General features: G+C 48.6%; 1 long non-coding RNA gene across 1 annotated transcript in view; it reads left to right on the forward strand.

The window, feature by feature from the left end:
- Positions 1-25,252, forward strand: part of LOC146785306 (uncharacterized) — a 166,064-nt gene extending 140,812 nt beyond the window's left edge. The window contains exon 4 of the long non-coding RNA XR_014970956.1: positions 25,167-25,252. This is a non-coding gene — a long non-coding RNA (uncharacterized LOC146785306). The remainder of the gene's footprint in view (positions 1-25,166) is intronic.
- Positions 25,253-25,718: the final 466 nt, after the last annotated feature.

Raw genomic sequence — 25,718 nt, forward strand, 5'->3', positions numbered from 1 at the left:
GTGGACTGCCAAAATGTAATTAAAACAGGTCAAGTACCTCTCATGGCGCGCAGGTGCAGATCCAAGGCTCGTCAGCCCGTTGGCTCAAGGGAGCCGTAATAAATTATGCAAAAGTTGGTCGCGCACTGCTCGTCACACCAGCAAGTTGCCCCAAAGGACTGTGGTAAATGTAGTGGCGACGGCGGGTACGCCTATGCCACGATGTGTAAAAAGAACAGTATGTGTTGCGTTAGCCATCCCTGGACACGTGTTTCGAGGTAGTTGCCTCTCGTCAGCAGGGAGCAGGTCAGTGTAAAGGGGTGCCGTGTGGACTGCCAAAATGTAATTAAAACAGGTCAAGTACCTCTCATGGCGCGCAGGTGCAGATCCAAGGCTCGTCAGCCCGTTGGCTCAAGGGAGCCGTAATAAATTATGCAAAAGTTGGTCGCGCACTGCTCGTCACACCAGCAAGTTGCCCCAAAGGACTGTGGTAAATGTAGTGGCGACGGCGGGTACGCCTATGCCACGATGTGTAAAAAGAACAGTATGTGTTGCGTTAGCCATCCCTGGACACGTGTTTCGAGGTAGTTGCCTCTCGTCAGCAGGGAGCAGGTCAGTGTAAAGGGGTGCCGTGTGGACTGCCAAAATGTAATTAAAACAGGTCAAGTACCTCTCATGGCGCGCAGGTGCAGATCCAAGGCTCGTGAGCCCGTTGGCTCAAGGGAGCCGTAATAAATTATGCAAAAGTTGGTCGCGCACTGCTCGTCACACCAGCAAGTTGCCCCAAAGGACTGTGGTAAATGTAGTGGCGACGGCGGGTACGCCTATGCCACGATGTGTAAAAAGAACAGTATGTGTTACGTTAGCCATCCCTGGACACGTGTTTCGAGGTAGTTGCCTCTCGTCAGCAGGGAGCAGGTCAGTGTAAAGGGGTGCCGTGTGGACTGCCAAAATGTAATTAAAACAGGTCAAGTACCTCTCATGGCGCGCAGGTGCAGATCCAAGGCTCGTCAGCCCGTTGGCTCAAGGGAGCCGTAATAAATTATGCAAAAGTTGGTCGCGCACTGCTCGTCACACCAGCAAGTTGCCCCAAAGGACTGTGGTAAATGTAGTGGCGACGGCGGGTACGCCTATGCCACGATGTGTAAAAAGAACAGTATGTGTTGCGTTAGCCATCCCTGGACACGTGTTTCGAGGTAGTTGCCTCTCGTCAGCAGGGAGCAGGTCAGTGTAAAGGGGTGCCGTGTGGACTGCCAAAATGTAATTAAAACAGGTCAAGTACCTCTCATGGCGCGCAGGTGCAGATCCAAGGCTCGTCAGCCCGTTGGCTCAAGGGAGCCGTAATTGGGGCAACTTGCTGGTGTGACGAGCAGTGTGCGACCAACTTTTGCACAATTTATTACGGCTCCCTTGAGCCAACGGGCTGACGAGCCTTGGATCTGCACCTGCGCGCCATGAGAGGTACTTGACCTGTTTTAATTACATTTTGGCAGTCCACACGGCACCCCTTTACATTGACCTGCTCCCTGCTGACGAGAGGCAACTACCTCGAAACACGTGTCCAGGGATGGCTAACGCAACACATACTGTTCTTTTATACATCGTGGCATAGGCGTACCCGCCGTCGCCACTACATTGACCACAGTCCTTTGGGGCAACTTGCTGGTGTGACGAGCAGTGTGCGACCAACTTTTGCACAATTTATTACGGCTCCCTTGAGCCAACGGGCTGACGAGCCTTGGATCTGCACCTGCGCGCCATGAGAGGTACTTGACCTGTTTTAATTACATTTTGGCAGTCCACACGGCACCCCTTTACATTGACCTGCTCCCTGCTGACGAGAGGCAACTACCTCGAAACACGTGTCCAGGGATGGCTAACGCAACACATACTGTTCTTTTATACATCGTGGCATAGGCGTACCCGCCGTCGCCACTACATTGACCACAGTCCTTTGGGGCAACTTGCTGGTGTGACGAGCAGTGTGCGACCAACTTTTGCACAATTTATTACGGCTCCCTTGAGCCAACGGGCTGACGAGCCTTGGATCTGCACCTGCGCGCCATGAGAGGTACTTGACCTGTTTTAATTACATTTTGGCAGTCCACACGGCACCCCTTTACACTGACCTGCTCCCTGCTGACGAGAGGCAACTACCTCGAAACACGTGTCCAGGGATGGCTAACGCAACACATACTGTTCTTTTATACATCGTGGCATAGGCGTACCCGCCGTCGCCACTACATTGACCACAGTCCTTTGGGGCAACTTGCTGGTGTGACGAGCAGTGTGCGACCAACTTTTGCACAATTTATTACGGCTCCCTTGAGCCAACGGGCTGACGAGCCTTGGATCTGCACCTGCACGCCATGAGAGGTACTTGACCTGTTTTAATTACATTTTGGCAGTCCACACGGCACCCCTTTACATTGACCTGCTCCCTGCTGACGAGAGGCAACTACCTCGAAACACGTGTCCAGGGATGGCTAACGCAACACATACTGTTCTTTTATACATCGTGGCATAGGCGTACCCGCCGTCGCCACTACATTGACCACAGTCCTTTGGGGCAACTTGCTGGTGTGACGAGCAGTGTGCGACCAACTTTTGCACAATTTATTACGGCTCCCTTGAGCCAACGGGCTGACGAGCCTTGGATCTGCACCTGCGCGCCATGAGAGGTACTTGACCTGTTTTAATTACATTTTGGCAGTCCACACGGCACCCCTTTACATTGACCTGCTCCCTGCTGACGAGAGGCAACTACCTCGAAACACGTGTCCAGGGATGGCTAACGCAACACATACTGTTCTTTTATACATCGTGGCATAGGCGTACCCGCCGTCGCCACTACATTGACCACAGTCCTTTGGGGCAACTTGCTGGTGTGACGAGCAGTGTGCGACCAACTTTTGCACAATTTATTACGGCTCCCTTGAGCCAACGGGCTGACGAGCCTTGGATCTGCACCTGCGCGCCATGAGAGGTACTTGACCTGTTTTAATTACATTTTGGCAGTCCACACGGCACCCCTTTACATTGACCTGCTCCCTGCTGACGAGAGGCAACTACCTCGAAACACGTGTCCAGGGATGGCTAACGCAACACATACTGTTCTTTTATACATCGTGGCATAGGCGTACCCGCCGTCGCCACTACATTGACCACAGTCCTTTGGGGCAACTTGCTGGTGTGACGAGCAGTGTGCGACCAACTTTTGCACAATTTATTACGGCTCCCTTGAGCCAACGGGCTGACGAGCCTTGGATCTGCACCTGCGCGCCATGAGAGGTACTTGACCTGTTTTAATTACATTTTGGCAGTCCACACGGCACCCCTTTACATTGACCTGCTCCCTGCTGACGAGAGGCAACTACCTCGAAACACGTGTCCAGGGATGGCTAACGCAACACATACTGTTCTTTTATACATCGTGGCATAGGCGTACCCGCCGTCGCCACTACATTGACCACAGTCCTTTGGGGCAACTTGCTGGTGTGACGAGCAGTGTGCGACCAACTTTTGCACAATTTATTACGGCTCCCTTGAGCCAACGGGCTGACGAGCCTTGGATCTGCACCTGCGCGCCATGAGAGGTACTTGACCTGTTTTAATTACATTTTGGCAGTCCACACGGCACCCCTTTACATTGACCTGCTCCCTGCTGACGAGAGGCAACTACCTCGAAACACGTGTCCAGGGATGGCTAACGCAACACATACTGTTCTTTTATACATCGTGGCATAGGCGTACCCGCCGTCGCCACTACATTGACCACAGTCCTTTGGGGCAACTTGCTGGTGTGACGAGCAGTGTGCGACCAACTTTTGCACAATTTATTACGGCTCCCTTGAGCCAACGGGCTGACGAGCCTTGGATCTGCACCTGCGCGCCATGAGAGGTACTTGACCTGTTTTAATTACATTTTGGCAGTCCACACGGCACCCCTTTACATTGACCTGCTCCCTGCTGACGAGAGGCAACTACCTCGAAACACGTGTCCAGGGATGGCTAACGCAACACATACTGTTCTTTTATACATCGTGGCATAGGCGTACCCGCCGTCGCCACTACATTGACCACAGTCCTTTGGGGCAACTTGCTGGTGTGACGAGCAGTGTGCGACCAACTTTTGCACAATTTATTACGGCTCCCTTGAGCCAACGGGCTGACGAGCCTTGGATCTGCACCTGCGCGCCATGAGAGGTACTTGACCTGTTTTAATTACATTTTGGCAGTCCACACGGCACCCCTTTACATTGACCTGCTCCCTGCTGACGAGAGGCAACTACCTCGAAACACGTGTCCAGGGATGGCTAACGCAACACATACTGTTCTTTTATACATCGTGGCATAGGCGTACCCGCCGTCGCCACTACATTGACCACAGTCCTTTGGGGCAACTTGCTGGTGTGACGAGCAGTGTGCGACCAACTTTTGCACAATTTATTACGGCTCCCTTGAGCCAACGGGCTGACGAGCCTTGGATCTGCACCTGCGCGCCATGAGAGGTACTTGACCTGTTTTAATTACATTTTGGCAGTCCACACGGCACCCCTTTACATTGACCTGCTCCCTGCTGACGAGAGGCAACTACCTCGAAACACGTGTCCAGGGATGGCTAACGCAACACATACTGTTCTTTTATACATCGTGGCATAGGCGTACCCGCCGTCGCCACTACATTGACCACAGTCCTTTGGGGCAACTTGCTGGTGTGACGAGCAGTGTGCGACCAACTTTTGCACAATTTATTACAGCTCCCTTGAGCCAACGGGCTGACGAGCCTTGGATCTGCACCTGCGCGCCATGAGAGGTACTTGACCTGTTTTAATTACATTTTGGCAGTCCACACGGCACCCCTTTACATTGACCTGCTCCCTGCTGACGAGAGGCAACTACCTCGAAACACGTGTCCAGGGATGGCTAACGCAACACATACTGTTCTTTTATACATCGTGGCATAGGCGTACCCGCCGTCGCCACTACATTGACCACAGTCCTTTGGGGCAACTTGCTGGTGTGACGAGCAGTGTGCGACCAACTTTTGCACAATTTATTACGGCTCCCTTGAGCCAACGGGCTGACGAGCCTTGGATCTGCACCTGCGCGCCATGAGAGGTACTTGACCTGTTTTAATTACATTTTGGCAGTCCACACGGCACCCCTTTACATTGACCTGCTCCCTGCTGACGAGAGGCAACTACCTCGAAACACGTGTCCAGGGATGGCTAACGCAACACATACTGTTCTTTTATACATCGTGGCATAGGCGTACCCGCCGTCGCCACTACATTGACCACAGTCCTTTGGGGCAACTTGCTGGTGTGACGAGCAGTGTGCGACCAACTTTTGCACAATTTATTACGGCTCCCTTGAGCCAGCGGGCTGACGAGCCTTGGATCTGCACCTGCGCGCCATGAGAGGTACTTGACCTGTTTTAATTACATTTTGGCAGTCCACACGGCACCCCTTTACATTGACCTGCTCCCTGCTGACGAGAGGCAACTACCTCGAAACACGTGTCCAGGGATGGCTAACGCAACACATACTGTTCTTTTATACATCGTGGCATAGGCGTACCCGCCGTCGCCACTACATTGACCACAGTCCTTTGGGGCAACTTGCTGGTGTGACGAGCAGTGTGCGACCAACTTTTGCACAATTTATTACGGCTCCCTTGAGCCAGCGGGCTGACGAGCCTTGGATCTGCACCTGCGCGCCATGAGAGGTACTTGACCTGTTTTAATTACATTTTGGCAGTCCACACGGCACCCCTTTACATTGACCTGCTCCCTGCTGACGAGAGGCAACTACCTCGAAACATGTGTCCAGGGATGGCTAACGCAACACATACTGTTCTTTTATACATCGTGGCATAGGCGTACCCGCCGTCGCCACTACATTGACCACAGTCCTTTGGGGCAACTTGCTGGTGTGACGAGCAGTGTGCGACCAACTTTTGCACAATTTATTACGGCTCCCTTGGAGCCAACGGGCTGACGAGCCTTGGATCTGCACCTGCGCGCCATGAGAGGTACTTGACCTGTTTTAATTACATTTTGGCAGTCCACACGGCACCCCTTTACATTGACCTGCTCCCTGCTGACGAGAGGCAACTACCTCGAAACACGTGTCCAGGGATGGCTAACGCAACACATACTGTTCTTTTATACATCGTGGCATAGGCGTACCCGCCGTCGCCACTACATTGACCACAGTCCTTTGGGGCAACTTGCTGGTGTGACGAGCAGTGTGCGACCAACTTTTGCACAACATACACACATAGGTACATGCGGCCAAAGATGTGTTAAAATGACAGCTCCAGTGAAAGGTCCCTATAATCATCTAGGCCAGTATTTCCTAAATTGTGGATCGCTACCCACTGGGGTGCAATCATTGTAAACGTCCATGCAATGAGTAAAGATGCCTTTAAATTCTACATTTATCTTATCACTTTTGCTGCGCTTCAAAGACAGAGGTCAAATGTCAAGCTATTTCTTCTGATAAATTGCTGCTTTTTTACATGGGGATTGGTGTTTACAAACTCCTCTCACTTTGCAGTCAGAGAAAGAAAAGTAGAGTGAATTATGTGCCTATCTTGCTGAGATACATAGAGTTTGGAAGTAAAGGCTGTAAGATGTCATATTTTATAACACACAACAAAATGTAATACCTGTAAATGAACTATACAAATTCAGCAGTTCGGAAAGAAAAAACGAACCACATTTTTTAATAATTTTGAAGTGTGATGGAAACAATGATTTTAATTGGATGAAAACAAATCATGACACTTTACTTGGTAATGCACAAATGATAAATATTTGCTAAAACCCTTTCTGGGTGATATTTCTATTCTAAATAAAAACACAAATACATATAAACATGCATAGGTACATGCGGCCACCTAGAGGGGTGTTCCAGAGGTAGCTCTGGTGAAAGGTCCCTGAAACCATCGAGACCAGATGCCTTTAAATTGTACATTTATCTTATCACTTTTGATGCACTTCAAAGACATAGGTCAAATGTCAGGCTGTGTCTTCTGACAAATTGCAGCTTTTTAAACCTGGGGATTGCTGTTTACAAACTCTTTTGACTTTGTAGTCAGAGAAACATAAGTAATTATTTGACAATGTTGCTGTGATTGAGAGAGTGTGGAAGGACATACTGTAGGATGCCATTTTTTGCAACACACAACAAAATGTAAATACATGTAAATGAACTGTACAAATTCAGCAGTAAAGAAAGACAAGCATTTGCAATGCAATAGGTCTCACATTTACGCGAGTTTAAGCAATTGGCATTGTAAATGAGAATGCATTTTATTTATGTTTTAAAAACCAAAACATAAATAAAAGGCTTTGTCATTTAAAAGTGCCAATAGCTAAAACTCGTGTAAATGCGAGACCTATTGCATTGCAAATGCTTGTGTACAGATAGTTTTACCAAAACGCGCACTCTCTTTTAACTGAATTGTATGAAATTATGTGTTCTGCTTAACTCGTTTCCTTCTGCATTTTGTGTGTGTTCGGAATTGTATGTTGGGTGGTGTTCTGTGATGATGTCATAAATGGTTCACTCCTCTGGTAAGTAGTTTAATGATGATTGTATTGCGTTTTTTTTTAATTCTAGCCGCGTTGTGCACACATAGTTTTGAACAATGGATTTGCACACTCAACTTTTTGCAAACAAATCACGGGTGGTGGGTGAAACCTGAGGGCACCACAGCCAGAGAGCCCACTGGCGGCATCTGTATTCAACAAGAACACCTAAAACATTCTTTGCCACCTAAGTGCTAGTGAACTACCTCAGTAATACCTCCCAGTTGAAACCTGCACATTACATATTCTTCCAAGCCTGCAAAACCGCTCATTAGTAGTGGCATAAATCAACACAAAAACGCGTTTCTTTCCTGACATGAATCCCTGCTACGTCATCATATCACTAATTCACGTGCTCTACCAACTTTTGGTGCATGGAACTCCAAGCACTGAGGGTGGTTTACTAAAAATGATGCCATTCTCTGCTTGTCTCCAAAAAGGGGGGAGGGAGCCGGGCAGGAACACAGGGTCACCACAGCCCAACATTTAAAACAGATTGTGCCTCCGCGTGCCATTTAGGAGATAAAACGGATTTGTAAACACGCTGGACTACCTGCTCACAGCTGAACTATTGCACAAGCAGGGAACTCAAAAGCACAGAGATAAAAAAAAAAAACATTTACGATGCAATATGTCTCCAATTTATTAAACAAATAAGAGGAGGGTGAAGGCTATAGTACCGCACCTGACAAATGAATAGTGTTTTTAATATGTAATTCTATAGTGCAACGAACCGTGGAACACTTCCCTCTGAGCTCCTCAAACAGGAACAAGTCCTATCATAAACATAGATACAACAGGGTTCAGCACTATTAAAAGAGAGTCCACTATATTGAAAGGAATGTCCAAGACGTAGATATAATTTTCCAAAGGAAATTCTTTTCTTTATTTCATACTTTCACAGGCATGGAGTATCACAGCCTCAATAGCATGAGAAAGCCATAGCCGACGCATTTCGTCTCTCATAAAGAGACTTCTTCAGGGCAGGAAAAAGTCGAAGTAGCCTATTTCATTGAGTTTCTTCGGTCAAAGAACAATTCGTTTGTCTAGGTGAGGACATATATAAACCTCAGTTCTGTAATATTTAATACCCAAACGGCATAATAGTCCGTGTCTCTAGCATTTTTCAGTCTCGGTAGATAAACCGGACACTTAGGCAATAGCGTTTTTAAACCCCGCTCCATAATATGCAACACCCAGATGGCATGGTAGCCCGTGTCTCTTGGTCTCTTCAATCTCGGGTAGTGAGAAACAAAGCATGTTGTGCCTGCAGCAGCAGAAACTCATTAAAGAAAATAGTGCTTAAAGACTAAATAAGAGTTATTGTGTAACAACCGAAGTAAAAGGGTCAGTCACCACAGGAAGTGACAAATGAAGAGGAGGCAGTTTTAAGGAGGGACTAACAAGCCTATTGATGAATCAGAAGCCAGCATTTAGGACGGACAATGACACAAGCCAATGGCAAATATGGGCGGAGAGTGGGCGAGGCTTCTTTTCCGTACTCGTCTACAATAAGTCTCACTGAGCAGTGCATGCGCGCTGGCTCAGGGTCGACCTAACAAACGAACCACATTTTTGGGTAATTTTGAAGTGTGATGGAAACAAAGCTTTAATTTTATTTGTATTTTTTAAATTTACTTTATTGATTTTCTTAGAACAATCAACAGTGAGACTCAAAAGTACATGGGCACATTGTACATTTCGCACATTATACAAAGAGAAGACATTATGATAACAGTATGGTCCAATAAACCTGTTACACATCATAACATAGAAGTAGACATCATCTGAGGCATTTCTATAATACTTATACTCCTGTCTATTAAGGTGTCTTGGTGGAGCAGGATCTAACTGTAGTGCGAATAATCACGTTAACAACATTGTCATCGTCTGTTATTAGTAACATGATCTGTGTTTAGTCGTGATACGCAGCAACTTCACTAGCTGTGGTGAATAAATAAGTTTTATACATCTCCCAGAAGTTTTTAGGTCTGTTGCGTGGGGGGAGTAAGTCACTAAAAAGTTTTGTCTGCAAACTGGTTCCATATCTACCAGAAGCCGAACTCCCTTTGGTATTAATTTAGAGTATCCCAGCAAGGCCAACGCTGGGTCAGGTTCCAATGTTAATTTAGTAATCTGTCCACGTTCTTTAAAGACGTACACCAACATGCAGAGATACCAGGGCAGGTCCAGGCTAAATGAAGGAAGTCAGCTAATTGCGCTGTGCAACACAGGTTGAGTCTGTGGGCCAGAACAAAAAGAGTACGGGACTTCACTTTGGAGTTTGTTATACAGTTCTTTATTTTGGTCAACGTAAGAATATAGATAGTCTCTGAGATAGGGGAGCCTAGTCCGTCTCTTTACATCCGGTCGTAGTCCCCAAGAGTCTTGTTCTCCTCCTTCGGCCCTTGTTTTCCCCGGGAGACTCAATGGAGGTGGAAGATGGCAAAAGAGAGAAAAAGAAAAATCCTTAAGAACAGAGACCAGAACCCGGTCTATTACTTTAAGCAGGAAAGCCAGTGTGGGATAATGCACCAAAAACCGTCACCAGTGGATCGCTAGCAGGCAGCGGTACGTGGTTTCTTACTTTATGCACCGGTTGCGTTATAGCCCTCCCGATGCGTCCCTTGGTGGTTTTCCCCCTTGGTCCCCTCTCCCCATATGGCACGGATACGAGCATGTACCTTGTAGAGCCACGCTCCTCAAGGAGCGTGGCTGGAGCTTGCGTGATGCCGAAGCGGGTCCGGCTCCCTCTTTTTTCTGGGTTGGTCGGAGTCCTCCACGTCAGGTTCTTCTTTCGATGGAAGCAGGGGCTCCTCCACAAATCCTCTAGGCTGGGCGTCACGGCCGAAGTCCTCTCCGTCTTTCCACCGGGGTTCTGCAGCGCTTGTTACGTGGGGCAGTCTTCCTTTCAAGTCCTCCATAGTGGCGCCGTAATCGCTGATTGGGGCATGTGACCAGAGCAAGTGGGTCGATGCCGGGTCTGGAGGATTCGTATGGTTAAAGGGACAGTGCGCTTCCTGTTGGTCGGCCTCCGGGGCAGACTGGGGACAGAGGAAAGGACAAAGGTGAGAGAGGAATGGTTCTGTGTCGCCTTCTTCTTGTGGGGTTTGAGTAGGCACTTTGTGACACACACCTTCCCCAGAATGTTCCCGTTTGGGGAACAGCGATATACGTGAAAGGAAGTCTGCATTCCCGTTATCAATGCCTTTACGATGCCGGACCTCAAAGGAAAAAGGCTGTAAGGAGAGGAACCACCGCAAGACTCTGGGATTATTACCTTTGTTTCGGCTCATCCAGAGTAAGGGGGCATGGTCTGTGTATAAGAGAAAATGGGAGCCCTCCAGATAATATTGGAGTTTATCGACAGCCCATTTTGTTGCTAGACTTTCTTTTTCTATTACTGGATATCGTTGCTCACGGGGGAACACCTTACGGCTGATGAACAGTACTGGATGTTCGGAACCGTCTTCTGCTATTTGGGACAATACAACACCTATACCATTTTCGGAGGCACTTTGTGACAGAGTCATCCCTTAATCCATATCTATGCAGCCTCTCTGGGGTGTAATATACCCTATTAAGGTATTAAAAGTGTACCAGCCTATGCCGCCCATTAAGTGAAATACGTTGGGTGCTGGTGCAACAATAGGTCCACATAGCGTCAGCTATCTCCATGTTTAGGTCCCGCTGCCATGCCAAGTGGGCTTTGCTGTAATGGTTTGCTCTATATGAAATTGATGTATTATAAATTGTGGATATGATCCGCTTTTGGGGATTTTGCCCTTATGGTTTGCGTTAAGGCCATTAATTATGGTGGTTCAAGGTATTCATTACCCAAAGTCATCCGCAATGCGTGACGTACTCTATGAAATTGAAATTTAGTAAGCAGTGTTGGTTCTGGATCCAGAGAGGGGAATTCCTCCCAAGTTTTGGCCACTCCGTCCTCAAACAAATCACCAGCAGTCTGTATGCCCAGTGTGTTAAGCGCTTGTATAACCCCCTTTTCTTTATATGGAGGCAGCCACAAGCAAGTGTGGTAAGCTGCGAATACAGGATCCCACCTGCTTGCTGTTGCTAAAGGTGGTACCAGGCGTGCACCGTTGTATTAATTGAGTCTAATATGCCCATCCTCCTGTCCACGTCTTTAAACAGTAGCGCAGGTAGCGGAAGTGGTGACGCACGCTCTGCCTCTATACGAAGGTCTGGGATTCCTGGGGAGCAGTGCATCCAATGGTGTGCATGCGCACTCTGCACAGCCCTGTAAGATAAACCAAAATCCGGTGCTCCCAGTCCTCCCATATGATAGGGTAATACCAGTATCCGCCACTTAATGTGCGGCTGCTTACCTGCCCAGGCTAACTTAATCATCAGCCTGGTGAGACGATTAAAAAAGGCCCTTGGAAGTACCATAGGGATATTGTAAAACAGAAACAGCAGGCGCAGCAGAACCACCATTTTCATAGTTGAAATTCTACCTGGGAGGGACAGCGGGAGTTTTATCCAACTTTCCACCTCATCTTCAAGTTTGCTGTAACCCACTCCGTAATTTTCTCTAAACAGTATTTCCGAGTCCGTGTGCACTCTTACACCCAAATATCTCACCGCGTCCGTGGTCCAATGTAGAGGATATTCCAGTTCTATTTGGGGTGTGCTAGGTGTAAGTGGAAAAATAATGGATTTCGTCCAGTTGACATGGAGACCTGAGAGGGCGCCCAAGCGCACCACTTCACGTAAAACTGTAGACAGATTGGTTTCTGGGTGCCTAACATATAAAAGTGTGTTGTCAGCGTATGCAGAAACTATGATTTTATGGGGCGGATAGCATATACCTCGATGCTGATGATATTCCCTAAGTGCACATGCAAGAGGCTCTGCCACTAATGCGTATAGCTGCGGAGATAAGGGGCAGCCTTGCTGCGTACCACTCGTAAAGCGTTTGGGCTCAGTAACTATGTTACCTATCTTTATTCTGGTCGTGGGTTTATTGTAGAGTGTGCCTATTAATTGGAGGAAGGTTGGGCCCACGCCCATTCTAGTCAGTACTTGTGTCAAGAAAGGCCACTCAACTGAGTCGAAGGCCTTCTCTATCTAGTAAGACTGCTACTGCTGGCGTTTCTGGTTTGGTGTGCTGTAATGCCCCGAAATTGTGCTCAAATTATGACAAGTTTCTGTCTGGAACAAACCCCGCTTGCTCCGGTGCAACAAGTAACAGGACCAGAGGGACCAAACGATTCGCTAGGATTTTTGCGAAAATTTTCGTGTCAACGTTTAACAATGACAGCGGGCGGTAAGAGGCACAGTCCTCTGGGGGTTTACCTGGGTTGAGGAGGGCAAATATAACTGCTTCTGTCATGGAGAGTGGCATAGTTCCAGTGACACACATGTCATCAAATAGAGTAGCCAGCTGTGGAAGTAGTTGCTCCAGGAAGGCCCTGTAAAAGGAAACTGTCAGGCCTTCTGACCCAGGAGCACTCCCCACTCTCATACCCGACAGGGCTAGTAGAATTTTGTCACGTTCAATTGGTCTCATGAGGAACTCCCTGTGTGTGTTAGTGGGCCAGGAAAGTTGTATGTGTGTTAAACAATCTGTAATCTCGTCTACCGACGCAGCGCTCCTAGTTGAATATAGATCCGTGTAGTATTGGTGGAATCTGTCTGCCACATCGGTAACCTCAGTTAGAATCTCGCCTTCTGCTGACCTGACCTCAGCCACTTGTACTTTATCCCTTTGCTTCTTAATCAATTGGGCTAGAACTGACCCCGGTCTTTCACTTTCACCGTACGCCCGAGCAGTGGCGTATTTACCCAGGTGTTTAATTTGATCATCAGCTGTCGTGTGGTATGCCTCTAGCAAGTCCGAGGGTTCTCTCCTGACAGAGTCGTCTGTTTCCGTCAATTGGCGCCTTTCTAAAATTCAAATTTTTCCTTCTAAGTCTGTAAGGCGTTTTCATATAGAGCGAAGGACACCCGAGTGTTTTGATATTGTGACCCCTCTAATATAGACTTTGAAAGCCTCCCAGACTACTTGGTAGTCGTCCACAGAACCCACATTCTTATCAAAAAACGTATCTATTGCCTCTGTCAGTTCGTCCTTGAACACTGCGTCCAATAGTGAATATGGTGGAAACCGCCACGTAAATGGGGGGATATGTCTGTGAGGAGTATCTAGCACTAGTAGAATTGGCGAATGGTCTGAAAGTGTAAGGGGTAACACCTGACACGAGTGAACCCTGTCGCCGAGCTTCCTGGCTGCAAGCCAATAATCAATATGAGTATGCAGGGTATGATATGCTGAGTAGTGTGTGAAGCCTCCTTGGTGAGGGTATTTTGTGCGCCAAACGTCTTTGAGATCAAACCTGACCATCACGGACTCCAACATCCTGGCCGCTGCTGTGGTATGCCTCTCCGGACCACCCAATCTATCTAGTTTAGGGTTCAGAACTAAATTAAAATCACCCTTGCTGAGGTTACCTAGTTTGTCAGACAGTGTGATAAATAATTCCGGGTTGTCAAAGTTAGGTCCGTATATTTATACTATGACTATATCTGTGCCCTTCCCGCTGCACCTCGAAACCGCATATCTACCTGCTGTGTCAGAGATCACTGGGTTGAGGGTGAGGGAAGATTTCGGGTTAACCCAAGTAAGGATGCCTCGTGCATGTGTGGTAAAGCCTGCGTCATGTAAGCTGCCATGCAATTGTCTGCAGCGTAACATAGGGGAGTTGGGAGGAAGATTTGTCTCTTGCAGTAGGGCAACATCTATCGCGTGCCTCGTCAGATATGAAAGAACTTTACAAACTTTTCTGTGATCATTCAGTCCTCTAACATTGCACGTAAGTGTTCTAAGTGTGTCCGCCTTCGTGTCCCGATTGTCTACTGTCGCATGCGCCATGGAATCGGTCAGTGTAGCCATATTGTGGTCATGCGTGTTATAGTGCTGTAGTATAGCTGGTGTGAATGTCTTGTCTTCTAGTACATCACGTCTTCTAAGTCTCATTAACCCTCCTCCCCCATCCACATCAGTGCCCCTCCAACCTTGGCCTGACGAAAAGTACCCCTAGAGCCCCCCAATTCAAAACTTATGCAACGCTGTATGAAACAGCCATAACCCATCCCGCCCCCACAAACAAAAGCAATTCCAATACCCCAATGGTGTGTTTCACTCGTAGGCAGAGGTTGTCAACAGTAAACTGTCAAACAGCGATGTTTAGTTATTTAACCCATCCACACACCATCAAACAAATAGTATGCAATAGCAGGAAGGAGTATGTTACTCGTCCCCGATGAACATGAGCAGCCCGGGTACCGCCCATATCTACCTCCCGGCAGAGCCCAGTGCGCCCCTCAAGGTGTTATAGAAACTACAACAAGAGTTCTGCAGCACAGACTGGAACCATTCAATCAATTGTAACTCTTCGGGATCAGTGAAGCCTCCCCCATCCTGTAACTCTTCGGTGTCAGTGAAGCCTCCCCCCCAGATAGTGTTGTCATACTACATTTCCTACTCATGTACTGTTCTTATCTGTATTGTCTTCTTGAAAGAGATCAGTCCCGTTCTTCCGTGGAACTCCCATCCGCTCCAGCCGAGACGACACTATTCGGACTGCGCCACTGTTCCCTGGTCCAGTCTTTCATGGCTTTCTGTAGGATCTTGGGATCAGTGACAATTCGTGACTGGCCTTGTCGGTTAACACGTAGGTGAGCAGGATACAACACTGCATAGTCAATGTTTTGCTCTTTCAACTGTCACTTGAGTGGCGCAAACTGATGTCGTGCCTCCAGAACCTTCATCGTAAAGTCTGGGAACAGCGAGAGGTTGGAACCTTCGTAGTGGAGGGTCTGGTTTTCTCTGGATACCCTCAGCGCTGCGTCACTGTCTCGGTAATTTAGCAGCTTTGCAATTTTTGGCCTGGGGGGTCACCAGGCGGAGAGCAAGGGCCCAGGGAGCGATGCGCTCTCTCCACCACAAACATGGGCGAGAAGATGTCACTGCCAAGGAGCGTGACCAGCAATTTCTCTATGAATTGCTCCATGTTGCCAGTCTGCGTCGTCTTTGGCACGCCTGTAATTCTCAGGTTGCACCTTCGCGACCTCGCTTCTAAGTCTTCGGCTTTATCTTGCAGCACCTGTAGCGTCTTATCAAGTAGTCTGTGGACAGTAACCAACTCCGTCTGCGACTCCTCGACCTCAGTGATGTGCCGATCAGCCATATCAAGGCGTTCCGCATGCTTGTCAAGCCTCTCAGACATCCTGTCCATGCGGTAGGATAGAGAATCCATCATAGTGCCCAGGACAGCTAATGAGTTTTGTAGGCCCTTTTCCATTGAAGCGAGCATGGACTTTATGTCGCAGTCCTGTAACTCTCGTTCTTGTTCCACACCATTCTACTCCCCTTTGGCAGACACCGCACGCTCTCTAGGTTTGCGCTACTCAAAGGATAATTTCGGCTGTGTTGCCAGGATTGGTTGCTGTTGCCAAAGTAGAAAGCTCCTGCTCAGTCGCAACCAGCGCTGTCCTGGTGCGTAACAGGTGACAGCACGTGTTGGGCTATCAGACCTGTGTCGGACCGACTTGCGCCTCACCAAAATGCCTGGTCGCCAAGACCTGTCACAGCTGTGCTGGTGACCCCACTTCAACAAGGTCTATTGTGGCCCAGCGCACTCCAATGCTCTCAGTCGATGGCTGTGTATTGCTGCGCACACCCCCGTGCACTCTGGCGGGCTCTCCGTCACTATTAATCGTATCTAACACTTGGAGCGGAGGGGAGGGGCCCATCGTATCTGTTCGCTTGTTAAGGGTGAACTGTGGGAGGGGGGTGGTGGGAAGATGGCCCCCTGTACAGCAATATAACTTGGCCTCGGAAATCTGCGCAACTGGGGGCATCGACTATAAAGTGTCTCCGCTCTAATCCGAGAGGTACGCTTGCAATCCAACCCAGCCTCGCTTTCACAGCTCTATCCAAAATGTCTACCTCATTAATTGGGGCGCCTCAAAGACATGACTTGCAGCTACATTCATGCGGTGCTACCGTCACATATATTTCCAAGGTAAACCGACTTCTAGCAGCTCCGTGCAGGGAGGGGAAGGAACACTGCCGATTACATGCTCCGGCAACACTCCCGACCAACCGCCGCCTCAGAGCTCTGATCCCGGAGCGTCCGCCAATCGCGGTTCAGACCCGGGTATGTGCGCAGTCCTTGCTCCTCACGCTAGTTTAGAGGCAGGCGTCTAACGCACTCCCTGGTTCGAGAATGTGAGTAAGGCTCGAATGGTGCTCCCCGTCGCATTACTGTTCCGGCCGGCACTCTGGAGCACTGCGCCCCAATGAGGTCCACTGCTGGCGGGCGCGCGCGTCAACCAAAGGCCAGGGCTTTGTGGCCTGTGCTGCACGGTGCTCCTCCGATGGCGCCCAATCCGTTACACTTTACCCCCAGGCATCGGGAGCAGTTCAAACTGCAGCGGAACTCCGCAGCAGTCGATAATGCTGCATGTGGGGGTCTGTGTCTTCTGCTAATGCCGTATTACTTCACGATTGCATGATGGTTGCGCGGAGCTACTCTCTTATGCATCCATCTTCGGCGCCGGCAAGCTCCACCCCCAAACAAAGCTTTTAATAGAATCAAACCAAATCAAGGCACTTTACTTGGTGAAGCACAAATGATAAATAGTCACTAAAACCCATTTTGGGTGCTAGTTTGTGCTAAATCAAACACAAATACTTACTCATATAAGTACATGCGGCCACCCAGAGGGGTGTTATAGAGGCAGTTCCAGTCAGAGGACCCAGAAATTATATAGACCAGTGTTTCCCAAATTTTGAATCACGACCCACAGCTAGATCGTGACCTAATTCTTGGTGGGTCCTAACAGTCCAAGAAATTAATAAAGATGCCTTTAAATTACACATTTATCTTATCACATTTGATGCACTTCAAAGACAGGGGTCAAATATTAGGCCATTTCTCCTGACAAATAGCTGCTGGTTTTTAACATGGGGATTGGTGTCTACAAACTCCTCTCACTTTAGAGTCAGTGAAAGAAAAGTAAAGTGAATAATGTGGCAATCTTGCTGGGGTACAGACAGTGTGAAAGGAAAGGTTGTAGGATGTCATTTTTGTAACCCACAACAAAATGTAAATACCTGTGTATTAAATGTACACATTCAGCAGCGAGGAAAGCAAAAATGAAGCACATGTTTTTTGGTAATTTTGAAGTGTGATGGAAACAAAGATTGTAATATTATCAAAACAAATCCAGAGACTTAATGATGCACAAATTATAAATATTCACTAAAACCCGATCTCCGCATTTTGTCATCTGTGTTCACTATATTTTTATCAGTAAAACTGTACGTGTGTGCACATTCAGTGAGCATTTCAATGGAAAATGTGTGGTCTGTAACTGACAGGGAGCTACCACTCGAGGATTTAGGCACATTAAAAAATCGCCCTCCTCATGCTCATTAAAACTAAATGGGTTGCAACAGTTTGCCCTTGGATTGTGATAGTAAAAGTTTAGGGGCACTGCGGTAGACATAAGGACAAGATATATAGGGGACTGAAATATACATCCTTAGATTTAACCTTACCCCACAGGAACAACTGATGAAAAAGATTTTTTTTAGCACTGTCACCATAGGAAAAAGAAGCTCAGAGCTGCTTTTAAATAGGCATCAAGTGCAGTTTATACCAGAGTAAGATTCCTTAATGGTAGAAAGTCCAAGAAATATTGAAGTGTTTTTCTGTTTAAAAGTCCCCAGTTTCCAGTTGCTGAAAATCTGTCTGACAAGAAGTCAGCTTCACTTTTCCTTAATGTAGAATTTAAAAAAAAATATTAATCTTGCTGAATCCCCGAAACATATGCTCCGCTCCTTGGATCGTGACTGGTTGGTAATCCCCCGCATGTGGAGAGAGCATCTCGGGGTCTTGAGCATCAGTCCGGCTGCAGCACAAGCCCAGGCCAGGATATTTTGTGTGGTAAGCTGCTAATGAAAAGGGATTAACTGTGGAGGCACTGCTGAGCAGCCAGGGCTGGAGAAATGGAGGGCGCCTCGATTTGACTCATGCCGAGAAGGCCAAGCTAAGGGTTGTGCCTTCAGAGTGTCAATAATCAGAAAAAAGTGTCAGAATGGATGAACATTTAAAAAATGACCGGCATACTTCCATTATTGAAAGAAATTGCCAGTGTAAATGGTTTTACAGCGTCTCCCTTGCAAAGCAAGACAATCAAGGTAGATAATAGCATAGAAATTAGCAGTGGTGTAACACAAAATGATGCTGCCCCTCGTAGAATGTGATGAGAGGCCTCTGAGTCTCCTGTATCTCACAGCTATTCATTGGCCTGTGGCTGAATGGGGCCCCCTGAAGGGTTGGGGCCCGCAACCCCTGCCTGTCTTACTCTCCTGGAAATTCGATTATCTTTCGGACACATCCTGGGGCCTTATGTAAGGGGCACACTGTCCCTCTTTGCACCCGCCCACCTTAAAACAGGAACGCCGGGTGCACATAGGAAAAGTGTACCCTATTACATGGAACGCGCTGTCTCCCATCGCATTTCTGTGAAAAATGGAGCAGGAGCTTTAAAGCCGTTCCGTGTTTTCACAGTGCAGGCGGCACCCTGCCTGCACTTTTAAAGGAGATTAGAGATTCCCTTGCAGGCAGGTGCACTGAAAGGGGATGTCTGAAGCGTCCATAGGACCCCTTTTCCCCCCTCCAGAGGGCTTCAGGGGTCGCCAGCTTATCGATATTACAGAAGGGGCTGCACAGGCATCTGCAGCCCCTTCTGTAATACCAAAGTGCCCCAGGGGTGCGCAAAGCTGGCGCAAACGCCCATTGCATCCCCGGAGCACCTTGTGTAATGCAGCCCCTGATATTCAATTAAAGCTTGTCTTGGGTATTTCAGGGTCGAGAACAATTGGCTTTGCTAATGCTTTTTTTTACTTGCAGTTGTTTTGCCCACACTCCAAAAACAACCTTGAGCAGACTGCTCGTGATTTGTACCTACACCTCTCCAACACCCCCCCCTGCCACATGTTCAATGCACAGAAATTTTTGAATTCAGTTTCTTTTTGTCATTTCAGCAATCTAGGATTTTGTGTAGACTTGCATTTGAACGTGTAAAAATAACATCATTTCTGTTATGCGTCACTGGAAGAGCAACTGAGTAACTGTCAGACGAGCACACTGCTTCTCAGGCCCTGTGATATTAATGGCAGTATTGTGCACAAAGGTTCCATTGTTAGCCGTGTATGTAGAAAAGTCCTTCTTTTTTACAGTAAGAAGGTCTTTTGAAAATGTAAATAAAAATGCTTCAATAGACCAACAGTTTTCTAAAAAGCCCATTTGCTGAATAAGGGCCATTTAACGAACAGTACTGTTCATAACACTTTACCCAATAGGACAATGAAAGTAACGCACAAGAAATGCAACTTCCCCGGAAGTTCCTATGATAGGCAAGCAAATTACTGAACATGTCTCTAGACACTTTTAGAAACAGGTCTGCACTCCGTGGGGTATATTCACAAGAACGTGTGCTAACTACCGCAAAAGTAGCGTAACGCAACTTTCAATATTGCAACCCATCGCGGGAAAATAACCCCATGACAACGTGGTATTCACAGCAAGGCGGTAGCATGCGATAGTCTGCCGAAACCGCGGACAATGTCTGCGATAAAACCACCTAGATGGAGATAAAAACATATAACACAACACCAAAAAACCTGCAATGGGACAAAGCGTGATGAGGAAATCAGCGATAAGCAGCGCCAGGCCTGCAACACACACCTGGTAGGTGGGAAAAATCTCCATAAAGGCACAAAAAACACCCACACACAAACTGACCTACACCCATGCACCATGGAGGCAGCCGGAGCAGGCACAAAGGACGAGCGCAATCCCACAAGCACCCCGGACGACCAACCTGGGACCTCGGGGACAGGGAAGGGCAAGGACAAGGAAGACAAAGTTCAGTCCGCAGGCGAACAGGATCATAGTCACGGAGGTGATGGAACACCATCATCAACTCTTCGTCACCTCCAACATGTCGCTGGGCACCAAAACTGCAATATGGGGGGACATCGTCGACAAGGTGAATGCCGTCAGAGAGCACAAGCGGACAATGGACGAGGTCTAGAGGCGATGGAATGACAGCAAGTGGAAGACCAAGGAGAAACTCTCCGCCAACCAGAAGGCAGCAACGCTGACCGGAGGTGGAGGCACAGCGCCACAGCAGGAGCTAGATGACATGGAGGAGCTGGTGTCGACAGTCATCAGTGTGGAGACTGTGGCCGAAGTCGGGGGAGCGGACACTGCTCGACAGAACACAACACAACCGCAACAGGGTGAGTGACCACCAGGTGCTGGGGGGACGGGTGGAGATGGGCACAATGGCACACATGCACAATCAAGCAGAGCACAGTGCACACCCACAATGACTCTGGGTCATCGCCCAGATCTACAGACTGTCACAATGTACAATGCCATGCTGTCTGAATGTCAACCTGTACCATGCGCCTACACACATGTGGACACATTGTAATACACCATCTCCCCTTCACATCGCAGGGGCACCGTCAACACCTCCGGCAGAGCAGTCCCAGCCACTCTTCAAGGAGACCCCATCCACCACCCAAACCACACAGCAGGAGGCACCCACAGCCCCTGCACCCTCCCAAGACCTCCAGGAACAACACATGGCCTTCCAATGCCGTGTGCTGGAGTGCCAGATGGACACGGCTGAGCAGGTGTGGGTGGGCTTCGGCATCATGGCTGCCAAACTGGACGCCATCCTTGGGTGTCTATGTCCGCCCCATGGTCTCTAACGAGCCCTGGCTGACATCGCTGGAGTCATGACGCGGAGAGAAGAACAGCTGTCCGCTCAGAGTGGCTCCAGCGAAGCCAGCCGTGAGCTGGCACACATGCGGAGGCTCATGGAAGATATGGTGCAGATGGAGGCAGAAAGGATGGCAGTGATGGAGCAAGGTTTCGTATAAAAGGAAACTTGCTCGTATGCAATCATCTCGAATAACTTATAACATTGTAACCAACCTGTCTGTTAATACTAAATTTTGCACCACATTTTACATATTGTATCTAGGGGAAGCTTTTCTATATGCTTCACTAATGAATAACCCGAGTGTCCTAAAAATGGCCGCCAAAAATGCGGGAACTCTTCTACGCATGCGTCTACTACATCTACGCAGTATGACGTCTTCTGTCACTTGGGGGGAAATCTTTGCAGCTGCGCAATAGCTTTTAATATGGCTGCTTGAAACTATCGTTCTAACGCACATGCTGTGCTGAAACTAACCTATGCAAGTTTTACTAAACCATTAATGCAAAAGATTTATTAAGTAAATGGGGTTAGAGTAGAAGTAAGTGGTACACAGTGAATTCATTTAATTTTGTATTCTAACATGTTCTTTTCTGACTTTATTAATAGCTCGCACTTGGGCATTGGAGGGTGACCAATGTCCCTATCCTTTGCGACAACTACGCATGCGCGCAACCTCCTTGTTCTGAAACTAATGAAGTCATTGGGTGACTGCCAATCCATGTGCCTAGCAAGGACATGGGAAGATCAACTCCTAACCCTACAAGAGGAAGAACTTGAAACATTGTATTACAGATTTACTGATCCACACATGAAATGCTTGTGGGAATAAAACTTGTGGGTATTAAAATTAAGGGTCGGGGAATTAGACAATAGAACTAAAGAACATTATTGCACTTAGTATGGTGTGATGTCCTCACCCCACTGCTTAGCCCAATCAAATTGCGGGTGAACATGGAATTGAAACATTTGGGGGTGGAACATACATTTGAATTGGTACGACAGAGGTAAGTTCTAGATAGTTAGACACACTTGACCCACGAGATGTCGATGCTATGCTGAGATGCTGCCCGATTTTGCTGCAATCTGACTGAAGAATCCAACACTAGGGAAAATTTGCGGAACAACCGAGGAGGCACATCTAGGAAGGGGTCCGGAGGAGCCTGAACCGGAGAGAGTAGCACCAGAGAGGGGTGTAACGCTGGCATTACACTAGAAGAGGCCACCTTCCCTGTCCTGAACCTGTCCTGAATATTTGATACTCTGATGTCTAGGTCCTCACACCATTCTAGGTAAAAATAATTCTGTGGGTTGTGCTTCGTATTTGCTCTCTGTTCTTTCTCTCCTCAGGTACTGTCATCATATGAGATTAATTAATGTGAATTGAATTATAAACTAATTGAACTACTATTCCTGATAGAGAATCTTGATGTGTCTATGTGTATTCTGATTTGACTCACAAAATTAATGGTGTAAAGGTTTCTTAGGGTAAAACAAAATTGATGTCAGTCGATATTTGCTAGCTCATTGAGTATATGAATGTATATGGGCCCAAATGAGTGTTGTGTGTATGAATGTGTAGAGCTGGTAAACTCCACTGCATCAGCAGACACCGCTGCACATCATCAAAATGTAGCTGGCACACAGTGTGGTAGCCAGTTCTGCAAAACCCACAGGTGGGGCAGGGCACACACCCAGGGATGAGGACATGGATGGGACTGTGGTCAGAAGGACCAGGCACTAGCATGATTTCCGCTATCCGGCCTGTTTCTGCTTGGTCCCGCACATGACCTCATGACCATCCACTGACCCACACTACACTCCGATTCACTCACCTTGGACAGCGACATGGACTGCCACTTCCGGATTGATGACCAATGACATGGCGACCAGGCTGCGGACTATACCCTTCCCTTCAGCAGGACTTGTCATCCCCGGATGGACTCTGGCTGGCCCCTCACGGAACCATTTTGTGTAGTGTGCTGGGCATTGCCCTGAACCGCTCCAGCTGCATAACTGCACAGCATGTGCAATTAACATCCATTGATGTACTGCTGTGTCATGTCTTTTATCAGTCGTGTATGCATGTGTGGATGAATGTAGGGACAGTGATTTCCCTTGCGTCAATGATGCTCATCGTGTGGGATGCCAGTCAGAGGGTGCTACATTGCATTTTGTGTACCGGTTCCCGTGGACACTACATCAGGGACACACGCATCACTCACTTCCTTGTTCGGACATGGACTGAACCACGTCCAGAGCCCACGTGTCATTGCGGCAAGCTGTGCACTGGTCCGGTGGACGGCAGACCAGACCACTCCGCATAACGGTCTGAGGGGGGGCCCTCATTGCTCCCAGGCGAACCCGCTGGTGGTCACTGGTCTAGTTGTTAGATGTCACAGCCACTTCCTGTAGGCAGGTTTGCACGCACACCACACCCATCCGGCACAGACGTCACAGGCCATGTGACTCCGCCTACATAAGGGGCCAACGACATCACATTCTCCTCTGCCCGTGGTGACTGGATGACGGACGACGCGGTTCCCAATCATAAAGGGCACAAGAGTTTTGCTGCGCACCGGGTTAGTGGGAACCCAGGCCTGCGTACGGCACAGGCCAACCACCACATGGTGCTGACTGGGGTTGCACAGGGTTAGTGGCAACCCAGGCCTGTGTACGGCACAGGTAGACCATCACGTGGCGCTGACTGAGTTTGCACAGGGTTAGTCGCATCCAGCGCATTGCGGCAGGCACAGGCACCCCGCCACGGGACGGTGAGCTTGGGTGCACCTTAAGCTGCTGAGCAGGTGAGCACCCTGCGATGATGCCGCCTCACGGCGGTCTGGGCAACTCAGGTTTCGTGTGCCCTGCTGGACTGCAGTGTAGGTCAGAGCCAGCGGGCAGCACGGGCCTTCCGCCATGTGGCCTCGCTTTCGGGTCACAGAGTTAGTGGTACCTATTGGGCTGATCGGGTGTGCATAAGACACACAATTGATGTATGTAATGCTGAACAAATCAAAACTGAGCGGGTGTGCAGCCGGCGATGTTGCCGGGTGCACTGGTATGTCCTCTGCCATGGAGTATTCAAGACCCAGCAACAAACGTAAGACCTGGTGGCCTGCGGAGCATGGCTGCGTGGTGTGGAGGGTGCCATGTCCGCGGGCCCTGTGGCTTGCAGTGGCACGTGGTGGGACATACTGTCTAAACGCCACTGGCGGAAGGTGATCATTGAGGCCTCGGTGTGCATGGGCGGGCATGCTCCGTGGGCGGCGAGTGCCTTTGTGATGCCTCTGCCTCGGTGTGCATGGGCGGGTAGGCGATGTTATCTTGTGCAAGTGTGTGTACTGTACCAGTCATGTATCTGGACTCTGTTTCAGATGATGGCTCTGACTCAGATATGTGACCCGGTGTACTGCTATACATACCGGCACGTGGTTGGAGACACACCAGTGGCAGCAGTGTGGCCTGGGTGCGCAGGGGCGGCTCTCTCTCTTTCACTCCTCTCTCTCTCTCTCTCTCTCTCTCTCTCTCTCTCTCTCTCTCTCTCTCTCTCTCTCTCTCTCTCTCTCTCTCTCTCTCTCTCTCTCTCTCTCTCTCTCTCCCCCTCTCTTCTTCTCTCTCTCTCTCTCTCTCTCTCTCTTCTCTCTCTCTTTCTCACTCTCTCTCCCTCTCTTCCTCTCTCTCTCGTTCTCTCTCTATCTGTCCTTTTATGTGCGCAGAACACACCTTCTCATCATGTTTTATGTCTTGCAGGCTGTGACCTACGGAGTGTCCCGAGGGGAGCCGCATGGATCTTCATTTAATTTCAGTGTTCATTTTAATAAAGTTTTATTTGTTGCTTCGGAAGTGAATGTGTGATGCTCATTTCTGTGACGACACATGCATTTCAACTGTTGTTGATTGTGCGACATCATGTCGAATATTTTGTACATGTTTTGGTATAGCTGATGTGGCATGTCTTTGTTGGGGGGGTGCCAGGGAGGGGGAGTCCGGGGGGTGGTGTCGGTGGGTGTTGTGGCCCTCTTGGGTGTCCAGGCCGCATGATGTGTGGCTCCATGGCATCTGTTGCACTTCCAATGTGGCTAACGCACCTTATCGCCAGTTTTGTGTTCTTATCGCCGAGCTGGCTGGTCGTTGAGAATGTTGAGGGGTGGTGTGTTGCGGCTTTTAGCACGGAAACTCCTACTCTGCATCTCATTAGCGATAGTTGCGGGGATCCTCTGTGGTGATATTTTGTGCGGCTGCTATCACGGGTAAACTGGTGCTGTGGGCTGTTAGCACCAGCTTGTTAATGGGGAGGTACAC

The sequence above is a fragment of the Triturus cristatus genome, chromosome 11, assembly GCF_964204655.1.
Source record: "Triturus cristatus chromosome 11, aTriCri1.1, whole genome shotgun sequence".
Lineage (NCBI taxonomy): Eukaryota > Metazoa > Chordata > Amphibia > Caudata > Salamandridae > Triturus > Triturus cristatus.